The 27,030-nt window shown below is 31.0% G+C and overlaps 1 long non-coding RNA gene across 1 annotated transcript in view; it reads right to left on the bottom strand.

Annotated features, from left to right (window-relative positions):
* The window catches only part of LOC129962637 (uncharacterized), a 124,199-nt gene extending 101,708 nt beyond the window's left edge, over positions 1 to 22,491 (bottom strand). The window contains exon 1 of the long non-coding RNA XR_008783933.1: positions 21,610 to 22,491. This is a non-coding gene — a long non-coding RNA (uncharacterized LOC129962637). The remainder of the gene's footprint in view (positions 1 to 21,609) is intronic.
* Positions 22,492 to 27,030: the final 4,539 nt, after the last annotated feature.

Raw genomic sequence — 27,030 nt, 5'->3', positions numbered from 1 at the left:
TGGATTAATTGTACTTTTCCCACAATTTTTAGTATGATAAAAGAAATAAACCATTAACCATTCGATGATTAAATAAATTATTAATTTACAATCTAAAATATAGATCCTTATTTTTCTAACAATGCGAGTTTTAAAAAAATAAAAATTTCCTCTACCTCAGTGTTTTCCCTACTATGAACTCTTTGCACTCGTATATCGAGCTTAAATGTATCATATATCGGCGTTCTGAATGCTATATTTGCTTCCACAATTTTATTAGATAAAAGTGATTAAAATCATACAATAGAAAGAACTCTGTTTAACTTTTATGATTTAAAAGAAATCAGCAACTGTATTTTTAAGATAATTTATGAAACAAACCAAGACACTCTCACGTGTATAATTACACCTCTTATTACTCGTCCGAAAGAAAAATGTTAAATTGTCGATTTCTTCAAGAAAAAATAATCATAAAAATAACATAATAAACATTTGCAAGAATATCCTTTCTGAATATCCCATTTTTAGAAATATTTTGTATGTCTAGATTATTATTTTAAAAATATTAATTACTATTTCTAAGTTCAAAAAATTCAGGAATAGTTTAAAATTTCCCAAATATAAACGAATAATGTAATTCTTTACCGATCAGACGAAGAGTTTCATAAATTTGACTAACCAGAACCGCATTCATCTAGTTCAAATGCATGAACAACATGCGTCTAGCTCGCAACTATATGAATTCAAAACATCCCGTCGTAACAAAAGAAGTTGAGGGTTTTTTTTCCCTGATTGCAGAGGGTTATATACAAGGAATTTTTGTAATTTGGTAGAAGAAAATGTTAAATGTATACCTTTTTAACATAAAGAATATGTTAAACGTTTTTAAACTACTACATGATTCTGTGAGACAGTTGTGATAAGATCTTTGGAAGGCCAAGTTATGAATACTCCATTTCCATCTTTCCATATAAGACACACAAACTACGGTTTAAAGACCCCATTTCCTTAGGGGGTCCCAAAGAATTGTCTGAATGAGCATGTGTCATATATATTAATGTATCATTTAAATGGGCTTATAAGGAGCCTCACATTTCAAATAACATAAGGTATCAATCCTAAATCTGACACTGAATAATACGCCGACTTACAGGTTCAATAAATGCAACACTTATTTATCAAATTATTACATTACGATACTTTAATGGCCAACCTATTCCCTTGATCATTCGCTATGTGACTTTTTTTTTCCTCTCACGAAGAATTTGTTTAAAAGGCAACGACTTTCAAATTCCAAAAAAGTGCAACGAGTAGCGACGGAGACACTGAAGGAACTGACCAATCTTAGATTTAGGGATTTTACTGACATAGGGAACACTTTTGTGAGGCTTTTCTTTTAATAAACCGATCAGTTCAGTTTCGTCCCTTAGCAGAGCATTTTAAATTTATTTAATATAGCAGTGCTTTATTTTATAATCAATTCATTCATTTTAATATATTAAATAGTTTCATGGAAATGCATATTTTTTATTCAATTAATTCTGACTGAAAGCTTATATAAAATATCATTTAGACAGATTCTGAGTGTTTATAAATGCTGTTATAATGAAGTAAAAAGATGAAATAAATGGGGATTAACAACCACGATAATATGTTAATGTAATACTAAAATTTTACAATTCTGTAACATGAATTAGCCTAGATGCCAAATAAAAATTTTCAATTTTTACAACTTTCGTTTGGCAACTAAGTTACGAACCAGGTTGCAATCTCTCTCAGGTCGAATTCTGTAGTTTTCGAGTCGAATTCTGTCTTGGATATTGTAGGAAGAGCTTTGTAATCTGTTTCTACGAGGGTGATCCAAAAAAAAAAAGTTTACAAATAGCAGCATTTGGAAAGTAGAAATTGTGGGAGATAATATTATTACCCAGAGTGGAGACAGTTGTCCTAGACCGGTCGTTCCAGCAGATAGCGTTAGTAATGAGACTTGAAACAGCGACAGTAATAGCAAGACGTTTAGAGAAATGGTCTCGCACACAGGTGCGAGCCATGATACGATTTCTATGGGCCAAGAATGTGTTCCCATCTGACATTCACAGACAAATCGCTGAAGTGTACGGGGGCAAAGCAATGAGTAGACAACAGGTGGCGAAATGGTGTCATTCTTTTGAAGTGGGCAGTGAGATTGTTGGAAACATTTAGGTGGGAGGTCTGGAACTACCCTCCCATACAGCCCCGATATAGCTCCCACAGACTATTTCCTTTTCCCAGCATTGAAAAATCACTTATCCCAAACAAGGTTCATATCAGATGGTAATATTCAAAAAGGTGTCGGGAACTGGCTCAATAGCCAGGGGCCTGATTATTACCAGTACGGATTAAACAAATTGGTCCAGCGGAGTGATAAATGCCTCAACAGGTTTGTTGATTATGCAGAGAAGTGACCGTCACATATATCTCTTAATTACCATTTGTGTCCTGTGTCTATTGTTGATAAAGCATTTTTTCTTTGCCTTGTAAATTATTTTTTGGATCACCCCTCGTACATTATTGTATGAGCGATGACAAAAATGTTTAGTGTCGCATAATAGTTACATTGAAGATATACTAAACGAATAAGTTCTATCTATGTTTTCTGAAATAGAATACAAGTATCAAGAACGTAATTAAATTCTGTAACGTTGTCATTTGATTTAAACACAGAGGAAGAAAAAGAAATTATTTTTACATCGAATCTTTAACCTTAGACTATAGGTTTCGAAAACGACCGATATTCTGTATTTAATTTAATTTTGTTTTTCAGCTTTTACTTCCTTGTAATTATCAAGGAAATATCCCATTGTTTGAAACTGCATTTTTTTTTTTTTTTTTTGCTTAAAGGACTTTTTCTAATTAAATTTTCGTTAATAATTATTGTGTCTGAAAGATAATTCCGTAACTGAGTATTGTGTTTTATAATCAACGATGCATGTCGCGAAGACAAAATATGCGACATTCTACAAAAAAATACAATAGTTTATTTTCAAATGGGGTTATTTTCTGTTTCTCTAGAAAAAAAAAAGACTTCCTTAATGAATTTGTTCTTTTTTTGTGGACAAAAGGCCTTTGCGTCGTTCTAGTAATGTGGAAATTGTAATGAATTTCTGCAACGCAGACGATTCAAAGCTACGCAGACGATTCTACGGTAATGAATGACAGAAGAAACGTAATATCCAAACATAATCGTCTTACCAATAATCCGTAGTTTCCGTTAAATTAGAGAACAAAATGCTTTCAAACACGTGAGTTCCTATAGGCACATAGTAATTAAATTCTGGTAAGTTTATAATCCCTTTCCCGCGAAATTTTATCCTAGATGGCTTACTAAAGATTCTAAAAAAATATTTCACTTATTCATTTTTAGTTCTGTTAAATTTTTTTACTTTCTCGTATGAAGTATTGTAAGTGTCAAAAAAATTCGAATTCACCACCAAGACCTCCATGCTTTCGAAAAACATATTTTTGTCAAAATGTCTCGCTGTCAATCCGTCCGTCTATTCGTCTGTGAACACGATAATTCCAAAACGCTTTTAGTTAGTTGTCTGAAATTTGGTATATGGAATTTTGACCAAATTTATAGATTTCTGTCAAATTTTGGACGAAATAAATTCACAGGAAGTCTGTCTGTCTCACTGTGAACTCGATACTTATAAAAGTCAAACAGTTAGATAGATAAAATTCGGTACACAGGCTTAACATCTAAAATATAGAAATTTGAAATGAAATTCGACAAACGGTTGGCCATTTGTCTGCCTTTACTTTTGTATGCAGTGACTCATAAATGCAATAACTTAAATCAATAAAATTCGAAATATTATATAGCACCATATACATATATTATATAGCACAATATACCACAACCATAATTGTCGATATTTGTCGATAAAAGCGTTCACATATATATTCTTGCAATAGATGCAGTAAAAGTGCTAAATTCACTCCAAACATCTATATTTTTCGTAACTATCGTTCCTCAATGCCGTGCATAGACTTGACGGCCTTCCCCAAGGTTCACAGTTTTATGTGGAAGAATGGTTATAAAACCTTTATTGGAGAATACGCGAGAAAGTTTCAGGGAGACCATTCCAGCTGATTTCATTTGAAAACACTCAGAAAAAGTCAATTATGTCTTTGGAAATATTATTTTTTTCAGAATTGCCCTCAAATCCTTTATAAATTAATTATTGAAATAATCTTCTTTTGACAAAGTTACAATCATATACTGGTTATTTAATGCAATTAAACTACAACAAACTTCATATTTGGTTTCGAAATTTAAGAAATTTTGGCTATTCATGGGTAAAGTATCTTTAAAAAAAAATAATAACAATTTCTCATCTAATACGCCATTACGGATAACATTAAATAAATATTTAATATCAGCAGAAGCAGTTTTCAGATTATCTTGATAAGTATGATTTTGATGCGTGTATCATTCGATTTTGAAGCTGAATATTGTGTTCCTCAAATCAATCTGATAATTTTGAAAATCCACTTTAAACAACACAACCAATGAAACAAAGACACAAGGTCTTGATCGAACGAATACACATTTTGAGAGAAGCTGTAAGAATTTAGATTCAAAAATTATTTTTTAAAAACCACATCTATTGTACAGCTCAAGCCCGAAGCGTTAAATATTATATACTTACTCATACCAGAATACATTGAAAATAAGCTTGTAGCTGTCAGATTCTTGCAAGAAAGGGTACAGACACCCTTAGTAGAAATTAAGCTGGTAAATATGCCAAATGAAAACATTCACAAAAAAGCAAAATAATAAATTGTCTAAATAAGCCAGACATTATAGCCATCAAGCACAATTTGCAAAGGCGCTTGCGGTTTCATTTTAAAAATAATCCTTTTTGTCTCTGAACCCGACCCAGGCCAGAAGCATTAAAAGCTGCTCGGCTGGTCCCACCCTAGACATATGGAAGTTAAACGCCAAAAGGCCAAGCCCTTTCAGACTTCTTGGAAGATTTGCGTAAATCATATAGGGTGGCATACAAAAAATGCGACATGGTAAACCTTGTTTATCATTTAAATTTTCGCCATATCTAGGCCAAAAACATAGAAAGTAGGCCTGATTCCATCAAAATATATTGCAATCAAACCCGATTCGATTTTTGTCGTGAGGATCCTCAGGAATTGTAGAAACTGTATAAGGAAATAACAACTGAAAATATACTTAGAGATTACCCTCAGGATTGCAAATATATTCCCATCAATCCAGAACCGAGTTTTAACGTGATGATCCCCAGGAATTGTCGAAATTGTGTAAGGAAATAACAATGGAAAATATTCGTAGAGATTACCGTTAATATTGGAAATATATTCCAATCAAGCTAGAACCGAGTTTTTTTTTTGATGATCCTTGGGAATCGTAGAAATTTTGTAAGAAAATAACAATCGAAAATATTCGTAAAGATTATCGTTAGGATTGCAAATATATTACAATCAAGCTATAACCGAGTTTTATCGTGATGATACTCAGGAATTGTAGAAATTGTGTAAGGAAATAACAACCGAAAACATTCGTAAAGATTATCGTCAGCATTTCAAATATATTCCAATTAAGCCAGAACCGAGTTTTATCGTGATGATCCTTAGGAAGTGCAGAAATTGTATGAGGAAATAAAATTCGTAGAATTGATCGTCAGGATTGCAAATATATTCCAATCAACCCAGCACCGATTTATATCGTAATGATCTTGAAGAAGTGTAGAAATTGTATACGAAAATAATAACAGAAAATATTCATAGATTACCGTCAGGTTGGAAATATATTCCAATCAAACCGAAACTGAGTTTTAAGGAGATGATCATCAGGAGTTGTAGAAATTGTATAAGGAAATAACAACCGAAAATATTCGTAGAGATGATGGATTGCAATATCGTGATGAACAGCAATTGTAGAAATTGTATAAGGAAAATAACAAATGAAAAACATTTGCAGAAAAACTAAACAACCATCGGCCAATGACAGAAGCCAGAGGCACTTGCGGACGTCAACAAAGCGTTGACAGCATTTTGCATGGGCCGTGCGCTACCGGAATCTGGGTAAAGCCAAGTCGGCGAGCGAAAAAGAAAAGGAAATATAGTTCAGGGTTTGTGATGGAAAGAAAGATTAAATGAATTGGTGTCCTACTTTCCCTTTGGGAGCCGGAGGAACGAGGAAGTCGGAGAACAACCACTTCCTCCTTTCGCTCCCAAACTCACTTTTCCACCCCGTTCTATTCTTGGAAGGAAGCTCTGCGGTCGAATTTTTACAGTGCACCTGCATTCCTATCAAACCATTCAGATTCGTCGCATATTTAGCACCTGAGATTCAGGTTATAAATTGTTGCAATGTCAGTGGAGTATGGCTGCCAAGAAGTCTCAAATCTTCTCATCTAGAAACCGACCCGAATTTCAGTCGCGCAGCTTTTCGTCGTTTTCACAGAAGAACGAGTGGCAATTATTTCGTTATTTTGGGTAGAATTTTCGTTCTTCTTAAACAAGCAGAAAAAGCAGGAAAATTTTCTTTCGATTTGATTATCGAATACAAGGCTTGCTCTTTCTTATTTTTTTAACACTTTATAAAGGTAAATTTATAAATTTATTAAATTTTTTTAATGACTCGTAATTATAACATCCCCTAAAATTACTTCAAGGTCAGTAAATCTGGCTGAATATATAGTACCCTTGCCGAGTATCTAGTATATACTGCTATATAGTATACTAAATATATAGTACTGTGAGGAGGAGTTCAGTAAAAAGTCCGAATTAGTGCAACAGTTATTTATTTACAGGTTACGTTACACACAGACAATTTACATACAAAATTTTACAACAATTTTAAGATATATAGAAGAGCAGGGATGAAAGCATGGAGCACATGCCATCACTAGATCTGAACTGAATCAAAGCGCAACAAGACTTCAGAAGGCGTTGTCTCTGACGTCATCATAGTCAGTTATGGTAGTATTACAAGAGCGGCTACAATATCTATATAGCTAAAAATATAGAGGACCTTGTGCTTTTAAAGTCTATGGGACTTTAAAGGCACAAGGAGCGATATATTTCTATGTTGGGCCTTAAAAAATGTGAGCGTTCTTCGGTAGAATGATATAACGTCCTATAGGAATCGTAATTAGGAATTTGAATGTCAATGCCCAGCGAAAGTACCTATCGAATAAATTAACCCTTTCTAGGGCCGTGGGAAGTATGCTTCCCACCAAATTTATCAATCTTTGTATGCAATTATGTAGGTTGGCATAAGTTCTGACAAATTTTTTTAGTAAGTCAGAAACTTAGATGCTTCAGTTCTTTATCTCAGACAAAATGATGTGTCTTAATTTGTTACTTAATTATTAATTAACCTAATTAATTAATTAATCAAATTAAATTTATCTAATAAGCTAAATGAATCCCTTTTCTTGTTCTAATTTCAAGCCTAAAAATATTTTAACATAATACGATTGGAAAAAAATTTACTAACTAACACCTTTAAAGGGTTAATTGAAGCTCGGAAAGAAAAAGAACAGCACTTATTCTCTGATTAATGCCTTACGATTTTGCAAGACACTGATTTTTCAAAAATGCATTTTGCTGGTCAGTCCCAGCCAGTTTTTATTGTATTTCAGCCTCTTCTTATTGTATTATTTACATATTTGTCTAATACACACAAATAATATTATTAGTATTTCAATTAACACAATAAAGCTTTTAGATACATTCACAATACAGCAATATTATTGTTTCTTAAATAATCACGCTAACATTTGAAATACAAATAATTTTCATTAATATAGCATTTTGTATATGAATCAGGGAGTAAATCTGATACCTTATTTAAATATCTGTTCAATTATTAATAGTGTATTACGAGTACCATTTAGGGATTTATTACTACTATTTACAATCCGCCTCATGTATCTATTTTCAGCATATTAAAATTAGTAGATACTTTTTGGTTTAAAATTAAAATAACATCAATATAATGAACTTTTAAACGCTCTTGGACCAATTGCGCCCTAGATTAAAGCCCGATTAGGTCACTGTCTAAAATAACCCGGCTTCTAAGGTTACACTCGGTAAAAGGATATACTTTCAAGCAAAGGTAAAATTAAGATGGTAATGGATATATAAAAAAAAATTCTTCACCGGATTTAAATGAAAGGATGATACACAATCATACACGCTTGGGTACATCTTCTAAAACATGTGACAAAAAAGTCGAGCCTTCACATTCCCAGTGTTTCCGATCTGAAGTGTATTATTTCAACATGAATTCATGAATACATTTTTGATGAAATGGAGCCTGCAGTGGTTAAGTGATAGACCTACAACATCGGGTCAAGAAGTGATGGGTTCCAAACAGATTTCGCACATGCTGTTTGTGCCTAAATATTCTGTTTAAAGTTTTTCGTAAGTTTTGTGCTCTGGCGATGGTGCAATTTAAGGCTGATGCAAACATCCTAATAACTAAGACAAAAAAAAAGCGATTATTTGACATATCAAAATAACGAAATATTTTAATTGTTGTAAGTACTGTAATATATATATATGTGTGTGTGTGTGTGTGTGTGTGTGTGCGTGCGTGTGCGTGTGCGTGATGGTAGTATAATTTTTGATAGATACGTTTCCGAGAAGACGATATTTGATGGCTTATATCATGCATTTTTAATATATTTCTTTTTGATAATTTCTTTCACTCATTTTCGGGATTCTTAAAAAATCTTAAATCTTGTATTTTATACGCAAGAATTTTTTTTTTAAGCTGCATGAAATAACTCCATTTTTTTATGCTACTTTACAAGTCTGTTATCTCATTTTCATCTTTAAAAATCGAAATTTCTTTTAAATATCAGAATTTAGCCACGTAGATGAACTTGCTTTGTTTCCAAGATTGCTTTCTCCAAACTGAAAAAAAAATGTTTTTTTCCCATTATGTCTACTTAATACAAATTAACACCTTCTAAGCGCAAATATATTAGCAGTCGAAATAGTAGTACTCATTGACCCACTACGAGGAATCCTATATAGCCTTGAGTCATCAGAATTGGCGGTTACAGTTTTTCGAATCTTCGGGGGTGTCTGATATCAAAACTGTATATGAAATTTTTCTTTGGTGTGTTTTAAAGTATTAGAACATTGAGTGCTTTAAATTTTTTAAGGTATTGAATATTTTAAGGTTTTAGTGTATTGAATTATATATTTTGAAGTGCACTGGGTGTTTTTAATTATCTTTTTTTTATCATTTTATTTATTTATTTATTTTGCTGATAATTCATGGATACAAGAACAACAAGAGAAACTTTTAAAAAGTAATGATACTCAAAATTTTCGAGTTAGTTTATCTACCTTAAATGATTGGTAATACTCATATGTTTCTATTTATTTTCAACAATGGCAGATGCATGAAGAAAATTCATAAAATGAGAATAAAGGCACCAGTTACTTTATTTTTCTTTAGATTAGAGATGTTTTAATTTAAAGATAAAACGAACAGAAAAGAAAATGTGTTTTCAAGAAATATTTTATTTCACAAGCCTTTCTTTTAAAACTGAAGCCAAGTATTCCAATTCTCTTCTAACAGATTTCACAAAAGGAGAAAAAAAAAAATAAGGAGGATGTCAAAGAAAATAAAATGTTGTCGCATTCTAAGCTCTTGCCAACACTTTGAATTAGGTTCCAAAGGAAGTAACCCTTTATAACTAAGCAACACAGAAGATAGAAAAGAAGTTTTGTTGTTGAATATTAACCCCCATTGTGTTTAAGAATCCGTGGTGGCAAACAAGGACCAATTCTAATTAAGAACACTTAACCAAAATGAGGTCACTGAACTGGTTTTGCATCTACATAATGAAAACTATGGGGGTTTTCCAAATGTTATAACATTTGGTGCTGAACTTGCTGTAAAATAGATTACAACAAGCTGATTACAACAAGCCTATCTAAGTATTCGACGAGACATTTAGAAATGAGTCTCAGATAGTTTTCCTAATGACACCAGCCAATCATAAGCTTTATCATGGATTGCTAAGACCTCTCATTCTTTGTGCTTTTTCTGAGAATAGATTAAATATGACAACAACCAAAAATCTAGTACTGTGTTTGTCCACTATATTTAGAATCCTCAGAATCAAGCAAAGGTCAGCTCTGATTGGCAGACTGATTCAAATGAAAGTTGACCAGCTGGAATTGGATTTTCAAGATGAAAGCCTGTCAAATACAATAGTGTCCTGCCCTGAACTTGTGGTAAAATAATCTTATTATGTGTGTACGACCACCTATCTGAGAGCTTACCATAGGCATTCTTTTTATATTGACACTGACCATGGGGTTTACCACGGAAAGTCATAACCTCCAATCTATTTGTTATCGCTGAAAGCTAATAAAAAAAGAAAAATAGGGAGAGCTATTGTATAGGGTTTTTTTAGGTTGTCTACTTATTGAAATAATACTCATAATACGATTTTTGAGAAATATTTGTATATCTTCCCGATCATGTTCTCTAGAACTCAAAATAAGGATAGTAATTTTGATAATATTTAAATTGTTGAAGCATTTGTTACAGGAAATTTAAAAACCTTGAATGAGTTCATTGATGGATCATCCAGGTCAAAGGATAATAGAGTCAGATTAAAATGTTCATTTTCTTAAAATTCTTTAATTGTTAAAACTAGATATTCAAATTCAACAGTTAATTACCATCATAATAAACAACTTTTGCATTAAAAGTCGTTCGATATTTTTCACCCCATAGAAATTAAGAGTTTTATACCTTACTATTCTTAGTTTACCGAAGGAGCAGAAACCTCCTGATAAAATCTCGATTTCGAGACTGAAAGGTTGGAACTCGAGACTCGATAACTCAAAAGATCTACATTCTGTACAAATATTAACTTGAATATCTACTGTCGTCTTCTAGATTTACAACAGCTAGCAATTTTTCTATTCAAAACTAATTGTTAATCTTAAATTTTCAAAGGTATTTTCAAATATCTTATTTAGTCCACTATGCTTGGAGCAAAAGAGAAAGTTGAAGGTGTATGTACACACTTGAAACTTCGAAAATCGTTCAAAATATCGAATATTTTTTATTGCTTAATAATGTTCTCTGATTCTTTAGCTTTCAAACGATACCAAGATTTTGTCAATATTCGAAATATTTCTTGAGTTATAATTATTTTTCTTGTGGTGTTTTCATTAAAAACTCTAGTTACGATGTTTTTAAAACTCATTTTATGAAGAATGATATTTTTCTACTATGTTGCTTCATTCAAACAATCATAACTCAACAAGAAATGAACCAAATACAGTTATTTATATATCAAAATAATCTGTATGAAATAGCGGATGTTTTGTGCCTCAATCAAAGTTATATTTATAGAAATAAATTTTTAATAGCTGTTTAAATGTTAAAATGACAGAAAAAATCTCGCTTTTTCTATTCATCGTTGATGAAAAAATTGTTTTAAAAAAAACTATACATTTTTATAACTTGATTGAGGCAGACAACATGAAGACTAATATTAGGCATAATTTTCCAACTAGAATTGTGTGTCTGTACAAATTAGAAATTAAGATATCATGTTTCAAAAAATAAGCTAATTGACTCATTAAATATTATTTAATTAATTAATAATTAGTGTAATATGGTTTTTTTTCACTGAAATGAGTTTAAACATATATTTATGATCTACTGTGAAAAAACAAGATTTTTAAAGTTAAAATTTAAAAAAAAAAATCTTCAAGTGTGTACGTACACCTTAAAAAGGATCATTATTCCACATTTGAAGCAAATTAAATCTCGAATGTCCTTCTATAATTCATATTTCTTCCTGATTCTATAATTACCACTAAAACAAACAATCATTCATATGTTTATATTAAATGTATTGCTATGCCCAAGTTGGTTTAAAGCATCAGCGGCATCACTGGACAATAGGGGATAGCTGCTTAGGATGGTGTATCTTTAAGATCCCAATCCTAAGCAGTAGGGAATAGCTGCTTGGATCTTTAAGATCCCAAGCTCTTGTAACATTTCCAGTCCAGCCGCTATATACTTATACAATTTATGTTGACTCTTGATACTTCTTGAGCTATATTTGGTGCACCAATGATATACCAGAAACCAAGGAAATTTTTAATTTAATTTTGATGTTTCAACAATTTTTTTCAAACTGTCCAGAATCGCTGACAAGTGTTCTTTGTCCAGTTTAAAGATTAATTAATTCAATCACAATAATAGTTGAACTATTTAAATATTATTAATTATTATCCTTTAAATATTAGCGATTGATTGCAAAAGTTAATGAGTTCTACGTAGTTATTGTTCACTGATGCTTTGTAATTATTAACACACAAGTGCATTTATTAGAGAGTATGCAAGAAAGTTTCGGAAAGACCATTTTTACTGTTCAACTTAAAAGCTGCCGCTATGCCTTGAGGTACACAATATTAATTAGTTTTTTCAGTTCGACTTTGGGAATGAACCAAATTTTTATTGTGATTTTATCAGTTTGGAATTGCTCAGAATAAGTCGAATTGTGCCTGAATCAATTTCATTTTTAAATAAGAAATCGTCAAACTTTTTTTGCTTCGTAGAAGAATGGGAAAAAAAACCTAAAACTGAATTTTGAATGCTTCATACACCAATTGGGCTCAAAATTTGATATAGGATTTCAAATTTGATAAAATTTGTAGATGTCTATTAAATTTTGAACAAATCCATTCAATCCATTCAAAGGAAGTCAGTCTGCCAGGTTATTAAAGTATAAAGGAAATCAATGACTGCAAAATGCAAAGAGCTACAAAGATAAAATTTGGCACAGAAATTTAACATATAATGTGTACTTATGCATCAAATTTGGAGCCAAATTCGCCAAGAGGTTGACCTTCTGGCAGTCTTTATTTTCACAAGTATGAAAATTGCGATAACTCAAAAACGCGATGTTTTAAATAAATATATGAGATCTGATATATTATTTACTTTGTGACTGTATGTACTTTGTATGTACTAATCAAATTTTGATTTGAATCGAATGGTGCAAAGACATTCAAAATGCACTTTTGGTGTTCTGCTGCTTGTGGATTAAGCGTATCTCTGCGAATAATTGCCTATACAAAATCGCCAAAGATAGCATTCTAATAGATTCTTCTGTTAATTTAGTTATATTTTTTTGTTTATTTAATTTTATTAAATGTATTTAGTTTAATTATATTTAATGTTTTTGAACAAAATCTGTTCACATGAAGTTAGTCTGCCAGGCTGTTCGAGTATAAAGGAATTCGATGATTGTAAAATGCAGAGTGCTAGTAAAATAAAATTGGCCCAGAGATTTAGCATCTAAAGCTCAATTTGATACATTAGCATCAATCTATCAAATCTGGAATCAAATTCGTCTAGAGGTTGGCCTTCTGTCTATCTTTACTTTCTCAAGTATGCAAAAAATTACCAAAAACACAGTGTTTTAAATATGTATATGAAATTTGATATTTATTTTGTGATTGCAACTATAGATACGTTTTAAATTTTAATTTCAATCGAACGAAATCGCGCATTAATAAGTTCTTCTGCTAATTTAATTATATTTTCCTTAATTTAATTACATTAAAATATTTCGTTTAATTATATTGATATTTAAAAAAAATTAAGAGCGTTCTGATATACATCTTTCGGAAACATCATTTATTTTGTTCCCACGAGGCACAAGTTTGTAACTTTGTTTCTATACGGCTTAGTATTTCATTCCCGCTGTTAAGAACTTTTCCACCCTAATTGTTACATGCTGTTCTCATATAACCACCGCCTTCAAGTCGAGAAGTTGAATCCAACCACATGGCATTTCCCAAAATAATCCTCCTCATTACTGCCGCTGCCGTTCTCATCTCTGACAGTGCTTGGCGTCACCACCAGAGAATCCACCCGAAGGATCCTGACGGCACCAATTCGCTGGGGGAGTGACGCGAACCATCTGACTGGCACGGACGACACGTGATCCTTGAATCACAGGAGCATCGTCTGCATGCGAGAAACCCTAACCGCCCTAGACTGAATGTTTGCCAACAAAGGACAGAAATACCACAACACGCGGAGACGTAAATAAATATGCTCTAAAAACTCGCTGGAAGGATCCGATCTAAATCCAGAAGGCACCATTCAAAGAGGGACTATTTCTGGAGAGGGTGACGCTGCCAGGAGTCGGCAAGTCGAGACGACGCGGTTGACTGCACTCCAGAACATCAGGTAGGGAACAGACGATCCTGTGGTTGTGTGTTGTCAAAACACAGAACTCCTTCCATCAAAAAAAGTTCGAGGCTGGCTTACTCATAAAACCACAAGTCAATTTATAGCTAGGAAGAGCATTCGTGGGGTCGTTTACACCCACAATCCCTTCAAGACTTGCTTAATTTGCCCGCCTCACATGACTGTCACGAGTATTCGAAACCTCGTCACCCTCAAATTGGTTTGTCAAGGGTCTGGAAGACTTTAAATGCTTGACGTTTTAGAGTGCTTTTTTTCTCTGTCACGGGCTGACATTTTTTCAGTTTTTGCGCTACTTTGATTCAAATATTTGTTTTTTTTTATTCACTCGTCGTAATTACCATGAATTAAAGTTGAATACAAAATGAAATTATCTTTTTATTTAAATAAATTTGAATCAAATCTTATTAAGGACTTATAATAAAATAAAAATTTTAAATTAGTAGGATTTATATTGACATTGTGTTTTTATACAACAACATACTTATGCGCAAATTTTTATATTTGATTTTTAAGCATGTTCAGTGTATCCGAAATATACATGTTTAAAAGTCATTAAAAATCCAACAAAGATAGACAACTTCGTTTTCTTCTATTATTTTTCTAGATTATATTCTTTCTAAGATATTATTTTTTAAAAAAAAATGGCATCATAATTAGGACTAACATGGTGTGAAATGTATGAAGCAAAAATTGTTCAGAACGTTCTCCAGAATAGAACGTTTGATTTAAAGAGACCAAATTTGGCACATAGTTATTTTTCGAGTCGTAGGCCTTCTTTAAGTATGGAGGTTTCAAGATTTTAATTAAAAATTTATCGAAATTTCAATGTTTTCCTCGATAACATCGGCTCATAAAAATTAACCAATTAATGCACTAAAACAATTTTTAATCTCTTAAAAACTAAAAACGATTTTCACCAATTTTATTTCTATGCATTTTTTAAATCAAATTTAATGAATATTTTAAAAAAAATATTATTTTAAATATATTGTTTTGAAGATCCAAAGAAAAACAAGTCACAAAGTAACACTATATTGGGTTTATTAACTCTAAGCAGCATGCAGGCGAAAGACTGATTCCACTGCTTGTGGATACTTTTATACTTTTTTTATATTTTTACAGAATACTTTTTACTTTTTATACTTTTACAGAATAATCTAGAATTATAAAGAAGGCTATAGAAAGTTCTAGAAGCTTCTAGAACATTGACAAATGAATAATAATAAATTCAAATTAAAGTTCACCCTTTAAATTAATACTACTTGGCTGGGATTCGAATCCTTGACCTTGTGCTTTACAAGCGCGTTCTTTACCTCTGAGCAACACAGACTAAATGCAGAACTCCGTTTTGCGACAATATTTTATAACTGCACTTTTCATTGTTTTAGTAATTAAATTTATACTTACGCACGTTGTAAAGATACTTCTTTTGTGTGCTCGCTTATTAACACTGCAACATAATTAACAGGAACTTTTATAGACAAAATTAAGAAAGACGAATATTTCAAACTTCAGGTTCAAATCTCCTTTAAAAAAATTTATTTTCTCTTATATAAAGTAGGCAAAAAGAAAGTACTGTAATCATCAAAATATTCAAATTCGAAATTCCGAGAATTCTCTTCATTTCAGACTTGTCTTGTATATGAAATATATAAAACAAATGTATTGTAATCGTCAATATATATATATACATATATAAGCCTTTAATGTTATTACGCGTTTTATACCTTCTTGAATTCGAAACACACATTTTTGTTTTTTTATTTATTTTTGCCTGTCTGTGAACAATATGATTTCAAAATTCCTCAAGCTTGATGGATGAAACTTAGTATACGGTTTTCTCAAAATTTATAAATGTCTATAAAATTTTGAACAAGATCCAATCAGAAAAAGTATGTCTGTCCGGTTGTCTGAATTTAAATGAATACGATAATTATAAAACGAAGAAGAATTACTAGATAAAATTTGATACACAGACTTAACATCTGAAGTATGGATACTTGTCAAATTTGAAACGGATTCCTTGTAAGAGATGACCATATATCAATCTGTATTTTAATAAGCACGTAAAACTTAATATCTCAATGCAACGAGTTAATAAATATATAGATATGTTATTTTGTAATTATAATTACATCAAATTTTGGTTTCATTCAATCGGGAAGGAGACGTTCAAAATACGCATTCAATTTTCTGTCACATTAACTGCACATCGGCGATTAATCGTAGAAGACAGCACTCTAATAGGCTCTTACGTAACTATGGTATACGGTCAATAATCCACATTTATTAAAGAATATGCGAGAAAATTTTATGAAGATCACTCTCACCGTTTTTTATTGAAATGAACATGAAACAACAAAATGATGTTTGTACAATTATTTTTGGTCTACTACATCAGGAAAAAGCGCAAAATGATGCAAAGAATAAGGAATTAAAATTTGAAACGAAATTCACAATCCGAAACTGCAAATTTCTGGCGATTAACAATCGAAATTCATTTTCAAAATCACAATTTATGAATGGCATAACGGATTTGTGCTTTTGTCGATTCTCTAATAGTATAAGGAATTTGGTTGGCAATCTTTTACAGATTCGATGTACTGAATGCAAGTAATGGTATACAGTGAAATGTTCTCAGTATCAACAAGAATAAAATTCAAAATTTTCTTTACCGAAAACAAAATTAATTTTTGAACTAATTTTTAAATAATAATAAGATCAGAATAATTTTAAATTATTGACAAGATATTTTTAAATTTCCAAGATGACCATTAATTTATTATTTTTAGAAAACTTTTTACTTTCTCCTATATGTAGTATAGAGAAAGTATAGCAATGATCAAAAAATTCGAACTCGAAATTTTGACGAATCTCCAAGCTCGAAAAACACATTTTTGTAAAACACTCGTCCTCCTACATCAAAAATGCTTTACGCTAGAATTTGAAATTTGGTATATAGTCTTTACACCAAATTTGCAGATTTCTATTAAATTTTTAGTAAATCTGTTCAGAGGAAACCCGTCTATCCAGATGTTCGAATATAAGTTAGGAAGATAGTTACAAAACGAAAAGAGTTAAATAGATAAAATTCCGTACACAGATTTACCATCTAGACACCTATCAAATTTTGAGCCATATCCACCCCCGGGTTCACCGCCTGACAATCTATGCTTTCAAAAGCATCTAAATGCGACAATTTAAAAATGCAATGACTTAAATATATCAAATCTGGTATGGGATTTTATGATTACAAATGCAGGTTTGCGTCGAATTTTGGTTTCAATCGGCTAGGGAAAATACGTCTAAAACAGAAATTCGATTTTCTGATACGCTAACGAATGCCAGGGTTTAATCGCCAAACAGCTCAACAAGGATAACGTAATAGATTCAGTAAAAATGCTAAATGCACGCCAAAATTTAATATTTTGTAACTATTGTGCCATGTAAGGCATTCTCTGGCATGATAAGTTTATTAGAGGGTTTGCTGAAAAGTTGTGGGGAGACCACAATTACTGTTTTTAAATGATGCATTATTCTGTTAATTATATATTTACATCCAATAGATTGACTGAGGGAAATTATTTTGTGCCCGGATCAGAAGATGTTTTTCTTTTAGAGTATAGTTTTTGGTTTAAATTTCTTTTGTTGTTGTTCTTTTTCCAATTTTTTGTTATTCGAAATTCTGTTTAAATTTATGTCCTTATAAATCCTTTACTAAGAAGAACCTGAGGACTTTAGGAAAAAAAAAAACTTTAATTCTGTTAACAAATGCAACGGTATAAATAAAAATAATATGAAAAATGGAGTATAAAATACAGGAAACTATCATTTATTAAATAATTTATTTTAATTCGTAAAAAACATCCAAAATTAGTGTCATCTTTGCAGAAGACATGCAACCGGCAAATTCATTGGATTAAAATCCGAGTAATAACGTCCAGGTAACTGTATCAATAACAGCGGTGCATTTTATTTTATTTGACATTGAATTCAAAACTATTGTATCATTCGCTTTTCTTAAGAAAAATATGAAACAAAACGTGTTGAATAAATACAAATTAGAGGAATTATCAAACTGGAAAAATGGAAAAGGATTTTTAACTGAGTCTTGGCTTCAATTATTAGTGGTAAGTAAATATTTATTTTGTTATGGAATGAACTATCTATGTCCTTTATGTTTGTTCTCTTTCATCATGTTTATCTACCGTATTATTATATTTTTGAATGCATACGTGTAGATGACTATATCTAGTGGAAATTATCGATTAATCAATGTTTCTTTCAATGTATGAATGCTGTTCAAGATCAAATAATGATGCAAGGAAAATGAGTCATTAAATTACAGAGTCTGGGGAATGACTTTGGGTTTAAACTTTTATAAATAACATGATTTTTTAGTTGCTTCTCCTTTGTTGGTTATTTCTATATTATTTTCTAGATTTAAATGTTCCATTTGTCCTAAAATCAAGTTCTGCTACCATTTTTATTTCTATGGATCTCTCCCCCCCCCTCCTAAGGGCTTTCATATATTTTCAACCTTTTTGCTTCGGCGAGGGTTAATTCTTTGCACTCATTTGTTCACTGCATTTTTCATTCTGAATAAAGTATCTTTTACATATTCTTTTTAGTTAAAAATTATTAAAGAAGATATTGAATATCAAAAAAACTCAGAAAAATTCTTAAGAATTAAAGCAAATCAATATATTTTCAGTTCCAGAATTATTAAAATAAACCCTTATACATATATAAATGAATGTTTTATAACTTTTAAGAGTGCAACAATATTCAAATGTATACATAAATTTAAAACAACAAAATAGAAGCAAATATTACTTTTTAGATCTAGCATAGAGAGAATGAAATGCCTGCAAATCTTTTGATAATCTCTTAAATGAATTGAAAAAAATTCTTGGTTAGAAAACAATATGACTAAATTACGACTATCCGAGAAATGTTTTAAGATGTATCCTTAAAATGTTGTATACTATAATCAAACAGACAAAAGGGCCAGTTTATCTTAAAAAAGGAAGGTGCATCTTTGCGTTTGGAAGACTGTTTCCTAACGGATTGTTAAAATAATTTTGTGTTAAGCGTTTAAATATTGAATATTCATTTATTGGATATTATGTAAAAAAGTTGGAATCTAGTTAATAAATCCTAGTTCAATGTACCTCCGAGTTTGCCGCCAATATAGTAACCCAAAAAAAAAGCAAGCTGAATAATTTTCCTAATAACCCTAATACTGATTTGTTTACATTTTTTTCGCTTGTTGAGTTGTGCATTCACTACGGCAAGAAAAAAATAAAAATAGACAAATGAGAATCCATTAAAAAAATGTAATTACTTTCTATAATTAAAAATATTATTACTGTTAATCAAGCATTCAGCGTTATTTTTAAAGTTAAATTTAAACATATAATATTTGTCCATTTGCAATTCTTCTCAAATTATGTTATTCAAATTAAATCGTCTGTTTACGAATTTTGTCAGAACAGAAAATAAGTCTAGAAACATCTGCTCGAGCTTTTTGAATCGTTTGCCTTTATTTCGCAATTTTTCATTTTAATATTATTCATTCTAACGGATTCTTGTGCGATTTGTTGTAATTTTCACTGATTTCCCGTGATTATTTGATAAATCTGTGAGTAATTAATAATCCGATGTCTGATGGTTGGGATAATCAGAAATATTATGATCACAAATATTAATGACCGATATTGTATTTGTGAATTTGATGTCTACATTTCGAAATAAATGTGGCGCTGACAGAACGACGTTTGCATCAAAGAAAAATTCTTCTGCTATTATTTTTTTTATGGAAATCGTTCCCTGCTCAAATGAAGAATTAATAGAATCAAATGAGTTATTTATTCCTTCAAATTTCTTCTTAAGAAAAGCATCGACATCTAATAGCGAAGCTGTTAGAAACGGACGCTTTCATTTTTATTTGTGCTGCTTTTATTGTTCTCAGAATTCTTAAGTTTAATGAGCTATCTAAGCTATTATGTTCCCGCTTCCACAGCTACCGAAGCCATAGGATATTTTTTATAAAGGTACAAAAATTCTTCCCGGTGTCTTCTTCAGATGCCAAAGGCATCGTGTGTTCGAATTGTATTGTCTAAAGAACAGAAGAGCGCGGCCGGTTTGCAGAAGTTCGTTATTTTAGAATTCAAAGGAGATGAAGCAACTGTGGCCCATAAAGGTATAAAAAGTATTCTTAACTAAAACAATCGTGATCAATAAATCGCATAATTTTATTAATTATAATTTAATCAATGATAGTCAAAACTATGTTTCATGTGTATATGGTATATATAATATTAAATTAATCTAGATTATGAGGGCAACTTCGGTATTACAAAATAATGAGGTGAGGATGTAAAATACAAAACTGCTTTGCATCTGATAGTCTTCAGATTCTTCTTTAGAAAAGCGTCAACATCTTGTTTAGCATGTTTCTACTGAGAACTTGTATATCCTATAGTTTAGGTATCGAAATTAAATGCTGAATAGAATCTTTGAGTAAATCTGAATAGAATCTCTGACCAATGGCTGTTATATCTCAACTTACACCACAGTTTGATAATATAGCATACAAATAAATATACGACCAAGATAATATTAGCATAGAATACTAGAGGATTAAGATTATGGATTAATTATGCTTGATTAGTGCGATTTTGTTACTAAAGGAAATGAATTTCTTGCTGATTAATGAAAAAGATTTAATTAATGATTAGCAGAAGACAACGCCTTTGAGAAGTATATTTACAAAGACAATTCTATGTGTATAATACTAAATTAATATTCACTTATAAGAAGCAAATTATTCTGGAAGGACATAAAAATGCTGTCTAGTGAATATTGTCTAAAAATACTGTCTATTGAATAAAAAAGCCGTGAGGACTCATCAGGTATAAATAAAAGACGAAATTATGCTAAATCGCGTGAGTACCATCAAGGTTCTAGCTGATGTTTCATACCTTGCATGTGACATGTTCACTTGTTTGGAATTCATAAAATGTGGCGGATCTTTCATAAGTGTCTATACTAATCATTCACATTACTGTAAAAAGTACAATAATGGTTCTTTAAGCTTGACTCAGAGTTCAAACACCTATCTACTTTGGCCAATTGCAAAGTCGAGAACTAGATCTTTCAAAGAACGTTTTGAAAATGTTGGAAAGATGCATTCGACAACAATCTCTTACGATACCAGGATCTGAAGCCCTAACGCTTTGTTTAACGCTTCAAGCTCAATGAGAGGTGGGTGCAGAACAAAAACCGCCAAGCCCTGGCCGGGATTGGAATGTAATAAGAAGGGTACTTACTATTGGAGAAGTGCTGGCGGTGGGAGACATTGCCAGTATTATATCTTGCGACCCATCTCGGCAATCAATGTGTCTTCCGGCACTTGGTATTCTCTGAATTTATATACATTCCAGTATCTTATTGAACCTAATGCGGACAATAATTAGGACTTCAATAAAAATTGAACCAATTTCTCTTATTCATTTTCTACATCATTATTTAGAAAAAGGTATTTAACTCTTTGAAGAGTTCTATAGTAGTTCTATTGACTGACTTGATGCACAATTTTGGCACAATGTTACATCATATTTCGCAAAATAAATAAAAAATGATCATTGCAGTTTTACATTGCATGAATCTTCTTAATGTGTTGCTGTATTCAGATTTTTGTTAAATTTCATCGAATATGTAATGAGCGCATATTCTGCATAATATAGCATAGTGTATTTTCTGTTGCGAAAATTGCCTATTACTCAATAATTTTATCGTTTTAAATTCGAATTAATAATAAATTGCAAGTATATTTCAACTCGTGTTGTTTAAACAAAACGTAAAATATTTGACTAACTACATTTTTGCCTATCATCTCGCAAAGGTAAGCCTAATTTCAGTCAAAGGAAAAGCAGAGATAAATGGTTTCCACCTCATAGTTCTTTCGCTCCAAAAGTGAAATTAACGCACTAAAATTTGACAATTATAAACCTATCTTTGAAAAATAAACTCATTTAAAAGAAACATTTCGCAAAATATGTCTTCACGTTTGCATAATTTGAGCTTTCCCCTTCTTCGAACAATCAGCGATGATTTTGTTCGCCAATTTGGCATTGCCTCAAAGTAGTTTTATCACGTTCCATTTTAAACTAAAACGCATCAGTTGATCTTACAACATCAATCCGACCGCTGTGCTGATTCCACAGAATCTGCGCAACATCTTGGCTCTCTCGGCTCGCCGAATTCTGTCGGATAACACTTTTTAAATACTTCTGCGTAAGAGTTGGGCACTAAAAAAAGCATTCAGAAACTTCTGTATAGAAAACGGTGACGTGTGCAGATGTAATATAGATGCTCTGAAATGAAATTCTTTGGGGTCGCATTAAGATAAAATTTTAAATAATTCATTTCATGTTTTGAAGCCAATTATGAATAGAAGCTGGGGCGTTAAAAATGAATATTATCAATTATTTGTACCAATTCAAACCTAATATTAGTTTCATTGATATATAATCAATTTAAATTATATGGAAATATGGCTAATAGAGATTAAAAATCATCTGACGAATTCCAAACTACATTCTGAAGATACAAAAATTACCGATGCAAACATTTATCTTTATATAATTTGGAGATATATACTTATACTAGCCGCCTTTGGCGACCAGCCGGTTCGCCAATCTTAGTGTTCGTTAAAATTTTAATAATTAAATATTTTATGCAATTCCAACTTCTTCAGCAAAATAGTTTATTCTTCAGCAAAATATTTTAAAACTTCAAATTTTGATAGTCATATAATTCACTCATAATATTATAAAGGCCTTCAGTCATAACGTGATATGTATCTCTCTAATTTTCTGTTACCCCTCGTAGAATTTATGCTTTAAATTAAAGTGTAAAGGATTAATCTGCAATTAATATAATAATATTTTTTTACTGAAACAAAGCATTTTTTTTAATAATATGATTACTGATAATAGAGTCACTGAGCGTTTAAACTTTATGGGCACTAAAGAATATCTTTCTTAATTTATGTAATATCTCAAGAATTTGTCAACAAAATTTTCTCAGATTCATCATGAATGGATCGATTCATTAACAATGTTTCATTTTAAATGCATCAAACACTCAGAAAATAAAATGAATCGTTTAAAATAATCTGTCGAAAACAGGTTTAAAAAAACTACTTAAAAAACGATGTACTTAAAACTATAAGCATATATAAAAAATATATATAATTAACATAAATACAATTTAATTACAAAAGCATGCAACTAACCTAAAAATAATTTAAATCATTGTAAACAGGTTAAAAAAAACTACTTAAAAAACGATGTACTTAAAACTATAAGCATATACAAAAAATATATAACTAACATAAATACAATTTACTTACAAAAGCATACAACTAACCTAAAAGTAATTTAAATCGTCCGTTGATAATGGTTGCCATGCCAACGATCAGTACACAGTGCGCATGCGTGAATTTTCTTCGCCTTTTACGTAACGCAAATGCGTGAATTTTTCTACGCCAGTTGGGGTAACGCTATGAAGATTAGACATTTTTAATTTCCTTTATTCTGTGCTATTTTAATTCAAAAGTACTTCAGAATGAATCTGAAACATGGATTCATTAACAATGTTTAATTTTAAATGCATAAAACATTAAGAAAATAAACAGAATCGTTTGAAATAATCCGCCGAAAAATCTTAACCCTAGCCTCATTACTGTTGGGAGAAAAAAAGAACTAAAGCCTAAATCATTTGGCGTTGGGGAAAATCGAAGATTTTTTTGGCGGAAAAGTTGGCGGTGGGGAAAAATGGAAGATTTTTTTGGCGGGAAAGTTAGTTTTTAATTAATAATTGACTACCCCTAACATTTAGGGGGATGAAAAATATATGTTGGCCGATTCTCATAGATACCGGATAAGCACAAAAAATTTCATCAAAATCGGTCAAGCCGTTTCGGAGGAGTATGGCAACGAAAACTGTGACACGAGAATTTTATATATTAGATATATTGGAGAAATATACTTTATATAATCTGGAGATATATAAGAATTTGGAGTGAATAATTGTATAAAATTTTCATCTATTGTTTCTCTGAAGTTGTCGTCTAGATTTATTTAGTAAGCTCTGGAAATTCAAATTATTCAGTCGGACAATGTTGCAATATTCTATAGGGCCTATGGAGTGCAATATAACATAATCATTTAAGTGAATAAATAAATTGATGATACTTTACTATCGTTGCGATACTTTAATATTTTGCTATACTTTGTCGTTTCCTTTTATAATTTAATGTAAACACACTTAGTAGTACAAATATTTTATTCCCAAAATTTTTATTTTTACAAGTTTATTTATTTGTCTATTAAACTAATAAACTACTTATGGTCTCCATTAGCTCAGTGGCACTAAGCCTGCTGCCTAGATTGCCTAACTGCAAATCCATCACTCATTATAAATATAAATGAGCACATATGTCTTTGTCTCAAGAAGACTGCTTTAGATAAAAGTAGTATGGGCATTATATTTCCGTTTTTAATTTTTTTATATGTGAAGAACTGAAAGTTAAAATTTAGTAATTATTTAGAAATGAGATACCGATAAGATTGAGATTTCATTAAATTCTGTGACGGAATTCCTACTTGGATATTTCCTGATTGTTATCACATGTTTGATGAATTCTTTTCATTTAAAATTAGACAATTAGTCATCGTTTTTCAGTTCACGGACAAGTGAATGTAGCAACTCAAAAATGTAACAATGCATATACCTTAATCACCAACAATGTACATATGAATCAAATGTTTTGACTTCATTTATTAAACAATTGTTTGTTTGTCGATTTCTAGATCTTATTAATCTGGATATTATTTGGTATGTGTACGCTAAAAGAAATCTTAACACATTGAATAATCGAAAATAATTCTTTATTCTATAAGAAAATACAAGGCACAGGTAAGAAAAACATAACTGAGGCGTACTCAAAGAAGAGCATTTGTAGAAACTTGTAACACCATATAGCAAATCTATATTTATAAAGCTCAGTGTGTGTGGGGGGGAGGGGATCTCTACATGCCAGACCGTTTGACCTAAAGCTACCAAATTTGGTTCATATATACCTTGGAGGTCGGGAATGTGCACCTGGGGTCCCTTTTTTTGAATTTTTAGTTATAATTTTAATTATTAATTAAAAACTAACCTTCATTTTCCCAACCGACAAATGAGTAAGGCTTCAGCTTTTTTTCCCCACGCAAGTGAGGTTAGGCTTAACATTTTTCAGCCGATTATTTCACACGATTCTGTTTATTTTCTTAATGTTTGATGCGTTTAAAATTAAACATTGCTAATTGTTCGACCTTTCAGATTCAATCTGAAGTACTTCTGAATTAAAATAAAACAAAATAAAGGAAATTAAAAATTTCTAATCTGCATAGCGTTACCCCAACTGGCGTATAAAAATTTACGTATTTGACAACTAGTATCAACGGATGCGGACTTGATTTAAATTATTTTTAGGTTAGTTGTATGCTTTTGTAATTAAATTGTATTTATGTTAGTTGTATATTTTTGTATATGCTTATAGTTTTAAGTGCGTCGTTTTTTAAGTAGTTTTTTAAACCTGTTTTCGGCCTATTATTTTAAACGATTCTGCTTATTTTCTTAGTATTTGATGCATTTAAAATTAAACATTGTTAATTAATCGATCTACTCATGATGAATCTGGGAAAATTTTGTTGACTAATTCTTGAGATATTACATAAATTAAAAAAGACATTCTTTAGTGCCCATAAAATTTAAACGTTCAGTGACTCTATTTTCAGTTAATCATATTATAAAAAAATGCTTTGTTTCAGTAAAAAATATTATATTAATTGCAGATTAATCCTTTCCACTTTAATTTAAAGCATAAATTCTACGAGAGCTAACAGAAACTTAGAGAGATACATATTACGTTATGACTGAAGGCCTTTATAATATTATGAGTGAATTATATGACTATCAAAATTTGAAGTTTTAAAATATTTTGATGAAGCTATTAAAGTAGGAATTGCATAAAATATTTAATTATTAAAATTTTAACGAACATTAAGATTAGGGAACCTGCTGGTAGCCGAAGGCGGCTAGTCTCTAATAAATAGTAAACTGCTGAGAGTGTAGAGGTAGGGTTCGTTCTGCTAAGACAATTCCAATGAAAGTTCACAGAATCACTTCAGTCTTTCTCGTTTATATAGGTTTTTCCAACTGGTCATAGAGTTTTCGAGAAGTATCTCCAGATCTCGAGTTCTAATGCAGAAAAAAATCAAATTTTTTGCGTATTTTAGAATTTTTATTTTTGTTGACGAAGTCATGACATTTGTTGTCCAAGTTGTCGAGAAGATCGAGGATATGACCTCAAACCCATTAAAAATATCGATAATTCTATTTTCAGACATGAAACTAAGATAACATGAAAGCAATATTATAGAATCCTAACAGTATGTGAACATAATAAAACTAAAACGCAAGTTATAGAAATGAAATTTGGTACATGATCTTGATATCAAATTGTAAAAAAATTTAGATTCTAACTTAGTTATAATGAGTTTCATATACCTTAAGTAAACGAGACATGGCCGTCGTCAGTGCTGGTTCACTTTTGTAGCAACTATACTGAGATCATTATCATATCTAGAAATAACAATTCCGAACTATACGTGGTACGAACTATTGTATACCCATCT

The sequence above is a fragment of the Argiope bruennichi genome, chromosome 3, assembly GCF_947563725.1.
Source record: "Argiope bruennichi chromosome 3, qqArgBrue1.1, whole genome shotgun sequence".
Taxonomy (NCBI): Eukaryota; Metazoa; Arthropoda; class Arachnida; order Araneae; family Araneidae; genus Argiope; species Argiope bruennichi.
This window is presented reverse-complemented; position numbering and strand designations above follow the sequence as displayed.